Genomic DNA, 6,913 nt, shown 5'->3' on the forward strand with positions numbered 1-6,913 from the left:
GTAACAAATAAAAAGCTGGGGCACCTGGATGGCTCAGTCGTCAAGCCTCTGCCTTCCCTTCGGCTCAGGTAATGATCCCAGGGTCCTGGAATCGAGCCCCACATTGGGCGGGCTCCCTGCTCAGTGGGAACCCATTCTCCCACTCCCACTCTCCTGTTTGTGTTCCTTCTCTCACTGTGTCTTTGTAAATAAAATAAAATAAAATAAAATAAAATAAAATAAAATATTTTAAAGAACTATTATAGCAAACTATGTTTTAATTGATAAACCAGTTTTATAATGATCTTTTATATTTTATTGTTACTTGCCTTCTTTACATGTCTTAATATTTTTCAGTTTTATTTACATTGAAATACATGGTTAATGCAATGTAGAAATAAAACATAATAAGTATCTGATTCAACTTGCTATCACTGCATTTAGAACAAACACATACCACTAACAAGCTAGCTAGATATAAAATAATTACTTACTTGGTGTTACAAACACTTTATATGGTGTGAGAACTTCATTCAAGAGAACTTTATTAATATTTGTAGAAACTGGGATTTGGGGGCAGGTAAGACATTCATTAAGATGTTTCGAAATTTTGGGGCACCTGGGTGGCTCAATGGGTTAAGCCTCTGCCTTCAGCTCTGGTCATGGTCTCAGAGTCCTGGGATCAAGCCCCACAGTGGGCTCTCTGCTCAGCCGGGAGCCTACTTCCTCCTCTCTCTTCCTGCCTCTCTGCCTACTTGTGATCTCTCTGTCAAATGAATAAATAAAATCTTAAAAAAAAAAGACGTTTCCAAATTTAAATAACAGAATAAAGACTCATATTACACCTGAAAATTCACTATACAATGTATTTCTTAAATTGGACTAGAGTGAAGAAAAAGATATGCCTTTAATATGTTACATAAATGAAGACACTAATGCTGAAAAGGGATTTGCCATACTTCTCAACAATGAGTGTGCATTTGTGAAATGCTTTAAAATGGCAAAAATAAATAAATACAGAAATAATTTGGGAGGTAATCCTCAACTGTGCAATCTTAACACCCTATAGTATTTTGTGAAGACTCTTCTACTTTTGAGGGCTGGGACAAGGGTGTGCGGGAAAATTTTAGGTAAAAACTTTTCTAACAGTCAGTTATAGATGGCTGTTTATCTACAAAAACATAGCCTGTTGTTGAAAACCGATTTCTGGGCTCTGGAGCCGAAATTAAACATGAAGACAGCGTTTGCGAATGAGGAGAAACGATACTTTTATTGCTTTGCCAGGCAAAGGCGGCTGCAGCAGGCTAATGCCTTCAAAAATGCAGACCTGAGGCACCTGGGTGGCTTATTCCGTTGAGCATTTGACTTTTGATTTCAGCTCAGGTCATGATCTCAGCATCCTGGGATGAAGTCCCATGTGAGGCTCTGTGCTCAGCATGGAGTCTGCTTCAGAGTGTCTCTCCCTCTCCCTCTGCTCCTCCCCTCATACACTCTCTATGTCTCTCTAAAATAAATAAAATCTTAAAAACAAAACAAAACCAAAAATGTGCGGACTCACTGGGGCAGGGGAAGGCTGTGGGGTTTGAAAGGAAAATAGAAGATCTGGGCAGTTTAGAGAGGAATCGGTATGCGCTGCCCGCTGTGTTCATCATGTCTGCAAGGTGGTCTCCGACGAGCCCAGGCGCCAACCCACCAAGTCTCATGACTGAGTAAAAGTCAGCTCAATGTCCACATCAATTCCGAGTTCCCGGAACAAAGGATTCTACAGAAAAACAACTCAAGAGGAGAGGGAAGCTTCGAGAATGAAAAAGAGAAAAATCTGTTCTGTTTAAAGCCAAGCCTTGCAGAAGCATTAGGGTGTCCATCTGAAATTCCACCCATCTTTACGTTTCTATAGTGATTTCAATATCCTACAAATATATTCACTGCCTTAAAATGGTAGTAATGACGGATGCCAGAAAAGCTAAGGACAATTTTGTGCAACATATTACTGATCAGAATACAGAGAATAAACAGAAAATGAACCAAGGGTTATTTAGAAAGACAGGAGAAAATGAAACCTGAGATTTACTCATCCACACTCTGACAATCAGGCCTGGTAACACCCGAAGCTTCATGGGTAAAACAGAAGGAGACTCACCCCTCTACACCCTTCTCAAAGAGAGTTTAGCAGAAGGACTGCTTTGCCTGGAATTCCTCAAGGGGCAGTCCCACTCTCTGCCCATAGGTCCCAAAGAACCTTTTGGCCTCACCTGCCTTCTCATCCATGGAGGACTTCATCCCAAAGAAAGAAGAGATTACTGAAGCCATGTCTTGCCTCCTCTCAACTCCTTTATTTTGATTTCTGAGTTAAGATATAAAGAATTTATGGAAAAGCCTTTATTTTGTTTCTTTTCCTCAGCAATTTTGAGAAAAAAAATCATTAAAATGGGAATGATTAGGGATTTTAAGAATTTCCAAATCCATCTTTAGAAGACAATTATTTTAATAGATAAGTAAATTAATCTTAGTAACATCTATCTAGAAAAGTCGGTATTCTGGAGACCACATTGGAAAACAGCAGGTCCACCCCTACAGGCTTTGATATTTACGAAGTTAGTCTGTGTATTGCACTTGTTACAGTCTATACATAGAGATAGCAATTGGGACTGGCAATAGACAATCTCTTCCCTGGCTATTTTCACTTGAATTATCTCAGAAGAAAACATTCAGCTTAGAGTATTGATATCAAAGTGGATATGCTACACTTTTTTTTTTTCCACATCAGACAAGTCACGTACCAAAGTCATAACAAGGTTTCAGGAAGACACAAGTCACCCAATGGCTGTGAACACCTAATCGTCACACTCATGAACTACAAAATGATCAATGATATGCTAGATATTTAGTCCTTCAGATTTTCTAAATTTGATACCTGCATGATCACTAGAAAACTGTATGTATTCCAAGCCTTTGTAGAGCTGGTTTTACCCAACTCTTTCCTACGGCTTGATTGGGCCTTAGATCTTGACCAAGGTCTGCAACATGGGGTGTCCCTGTGTAGTACATGGGAAGAGGCAGACTGACCATGAACTGGCCAAAGTTCAACCTACAGGGCCCCTCACTTGCATGTGTACCTTCCAAGGCCCTGGGAGGGGAACGAATACTTGCTTCAGAAAGTCAACAACTTTGGCAAAATTTGCAAATATAAAATATTTTACTCAAAACCCTGTTAGGAACACTGTCTGGGGCCATCGGCTTTCTCCTGTGAAACGTTTCCCCTCCTGTTTTCTGATGGTTATTCCTATGGCTCCAAGAATGTGAGGTATCTCAAAGGAGTTCATGCTGGCCATACATTTATTTTGGACTTACGTAACATGATGGCAGTAACTTGAGTGGAAAATTAGGCTATTCTTACTCATCTAGGCACGGACTGTGCCAACTCCCCCAGTGTCCTGCTACAAAGCTGCAGAGCCTGAGGTCATAGCATGACTAGCAAGGGAAGAACAAGAGTCATGGGGAGGCAACAAGGTTGGGAGTGTATAGGGGCGTAGCTACTTTTTCAAAAATACTTCCGATTATTATAAAGGTAAAAGCGTTCATAGGATTCTGCTCTCATCAGTGCTAAGCGAACACCGAACTTTCTGCCTGTCAACGACAGACTGAACAATGCAGTAACAGCAATTTTAAGAACCACCATACTTTCTTTTTTCTTCTTTTTATGGAAATGGGGGAGAAACAGATTTATCAGGATTCCTATCTTAGTAGGACACACACCTATAGCATTCCTATATACAGCAAGTCTGTGTGAGGAACTGCATATCTTATACATCCAAATGTTTCAGATTTTATCTTTGTATATCTGACACCCTTTCTGTTGCTAAAGTCTAGAACTTCCAGAGAAGACAGCAGGCAGATCGTACTCAAAGCAGTAAATCCTGAAGAGGAAAAGAGAGCTTTCCTTGATTCTTTTCAATAATCCAGTAAAGGAAGAGGCACACATCATGTAAGTATATTGGGAATAAATTAAAATTTCTGCTCTTTTAACAAATTTACTGACATTATCAAAAATAATAAAACTCATATGCCACTATAACAAAAATATCAAGGCATACTGGCCAATGTATGTTGTCAGTTAAAGGATGATTTAAAATTAGTTCTCCCAAGAAAACTTGAAATACAAATTCTCTGAAAATCTTAGAGTTCATACATAGAAGAAATGGAAAGATTTCCCCAAATGTGGAAACAATTGTAAAAAGTTATGTAATGTTAGAAATGACTTACAAAGCTCAAACTTCCAGAAACTCTCAGTAATAATAAATTTTAATCAACCATACTACTTCCTCTATAATAAAATTGTTGCCTCAAAAGAAGTGTTTATTCCTAGAGTATCCAGCCAACAAATGCAGAAAAAAAAATTATTGAGTTACGGCAGCCCATTAATAGTTTCTCAACTTTTAAAAGTATTAATCTTTTGTGATTTACTTCACTCTAAAGAAATATTATGTCTTCTTTCTAATATTGTATTTGTAATTGTCCTTCCTGTTTCTTAAATGGGAGTCTCTAAGATAATGTATGTTTCTGGTCTCATAAAACCTGCATCAGTCGTGTGTTTTGATGTGTAGAAAATGAACACACAATACAATTTCCAAATAAGAACACTTCTGAGAGTGAAAGTTTTATATAAATAATTATAGGTTTTAAAGTGGAAAAGCTCTTAATAAACTACAAGTAGGTCATACTACTTACATAAAGACAGGATAAATTTCTGATGGACAGCGCAGAGAGGGAAACACTATTTTGTTCTGGGAAACTAGTATGATTCTTGGTTATTTATTTATTATAGCTACATCTCATTGTGTTTTTCTTCTTTCTTTGATTTCTAGGAAACTTAGAGGTAAACTTTGTGTTCAACAGCTGTAGATTTCCTTAGTTTAGGATTTTCTAGCTTAACTTATTCTTCGTGGCTTATAATATAAGTCTCTCCTTCCCTTTCCTAGCATTTATTAAATAGTTACACAGTCTTAAAAAATATTTTCCATTAAATATTGCCTCAAAGTACTTTTTGGAAGTTAGTATTCTATAAAGAAAATAGTTAATAAAGACAAGGCTTTGGAATTGTTAGGATGGCAATAGTTACTATTTATTAAACAGTGATTCTGGTCCAGTTCTTTAATGTAAATTATTTTTCTTTTTTTTTTTTTTCCTTTGTGCCAATGATTTCTAGATCTTTTTATATTCTACTATCACTCATTTATCAAATACAGCATACATTTTGATAAGGACTACCTTCTCAGAATAAGAACTGTACGCTTCATAATTATGAATTGGATTCTTTCTGTTGTTGACTGGAGACAATTTTCCAAACACATACACACATATATACATATACATAGATGCTCTTTTACATATGCATACATACTCCCATATATGTACACTGTTGTATGTGTTTGTGTGTATGTGTGTGGCCTTGTTAAGTGTTTCCTCCCTGAATATACACCAAACAGTCCTGACATTGAGATGCTGCTGTGGCAATTTAATTCAATTATCTGCCTGACATCTTGACTTTGATGAAGTCAGTGTAACTTCCACTGCTGAATAAAAAGACTGCATTCTGTCCTGGCTATTCTCTGAGGCTCCTATGAAGTCAATGGAACCCTGTAGCCATGAGGAACAGCGGGGAGTCTTGGCAGCATGGCCAGCCCAGCAGCCCTGATTGATTTCCCCAATAGGCCGTTACCTACCTACTCATTAGTAACCGAAGCTGTTACCTTCAGTGAAACCTATCAAATTCTTTGAGAGTAGCCATTATATTTTCCAGATGGTGATCTTAACAGGGACTTACAAATGATCTCAGTGAGGCAAGCCAAGCCACCAAGAACACCTGTGAACATCGTATTTCCAACATCACATCTGGGGGAAACCCGTAGTCTGTGATGACCACATGGGTATGGGCGCCTGTGCCGTGTGCTGGGATGGAGCAAAGGAGGAAGCAATTCTGATTCAGAATATCAGTCACACTGTCTGGTCCCTTTGTCTCTAGGAATAATGAGAACACTGAGATTCAAGGGCATTCTGATAACCTTGATAGAGCACATAATGACTAGGCAGAAGATACAGTGAAAGGGAAAAACAGAACTTTCAGCTGATGGGACTTCTCAAACAGGTGCATAGCAGGCTTGCTTTTGCTTTCCTGCACATCAGGTCAAGGTTACACAGTGAAGGACATTTCTTGAGACCGGTCAACTTGTTTTCTCTCACTATTCCTATTTAAGGTTAAGAAACACATACAAAGATATAAGGGCCTGAATGAACAGGAAGGAAACAGTGAGATAATATTAATATCCCCTTCCCTCTTTTATGCTCTTCAGTTCATTAACCATGCTTAAAACAGGCTTCTGTGAAGATTTTCATATTTGTCATTTTTTAAAAAGTTATCTTTCCCAGAATTTAATTTTAAGAGAGTAAACAAATATCAAGACAGCAAACCAAACTTCTCTTCCAAAAAAAAAAAAAAAAAAGGCAAAAAAATAGTTAAAACAAATCACAACAAAAATGTACTGGAAACAATCAAGGAAAATGAATGAAGGGTAGGAAAATAACTTAAGGGAAGTTTCAAAATATTAATATGCCTTAGCTTGGGACGGTCCAAGCAGCTCCAAACCCTGCTCATTTTTCCTTGGGAAGAGGGATGGGATTAGATCAGACAACAAGATTCTAAAAAGTATAATATAATTCCTCTCAGGAGAATAACAGAAAGAGCAGCATGAGCTGGGGATTCTGGAAGAGGAAGTGGACCCTTGCACAAAAGTAGAAGCCCCCACCCACCTTCTTCTGAGTCGCTCTAAAGGACACTGAAAACCCCTGGACATCACCATTGTGATGATTCCCTAGGGGCATCAAAACTATCAAGGGAAAGCAAAACACTTTCAGAAACGTTTGGAGCTTATTATCT

The 6,913-nt window shown here is 38.1% G+C and overlaps 1 non-coding gene across 1 annotated transcript; it reads right to left on the reverse strand.

The window, feature by feature from the left end:
- Positions 1-2,740: 2,740 nt before the first annotated feature.
- Positions 2,741-2,845, reverse strand: LOC125101477 (small nucleolar RNA U13). The gene has a single exon (XR_007127874.1). It is a non-coding gene; the product is annotated as a small nucleolar RNA U13 (small nucleolar RNA).
- Between the last annotated feature and the right edge of the window lie 4,068 nt (positions 2,846-6,913).

The sequence above is a fragment of the Lutra lutra genome, chromosome 5 (genome assembly GCF_902655055.1).
Source record: "Lutra lutra chromosome 5, mLutLut1.2, whole genome shotgun sequence".
Classification (NCBI taxonomy): domain Eukaryota; kingdom Metazoa; phylum Chordata; class Mammalia; order Carnivora; family Mustelidae; genus Lutra; species Lutra lutra.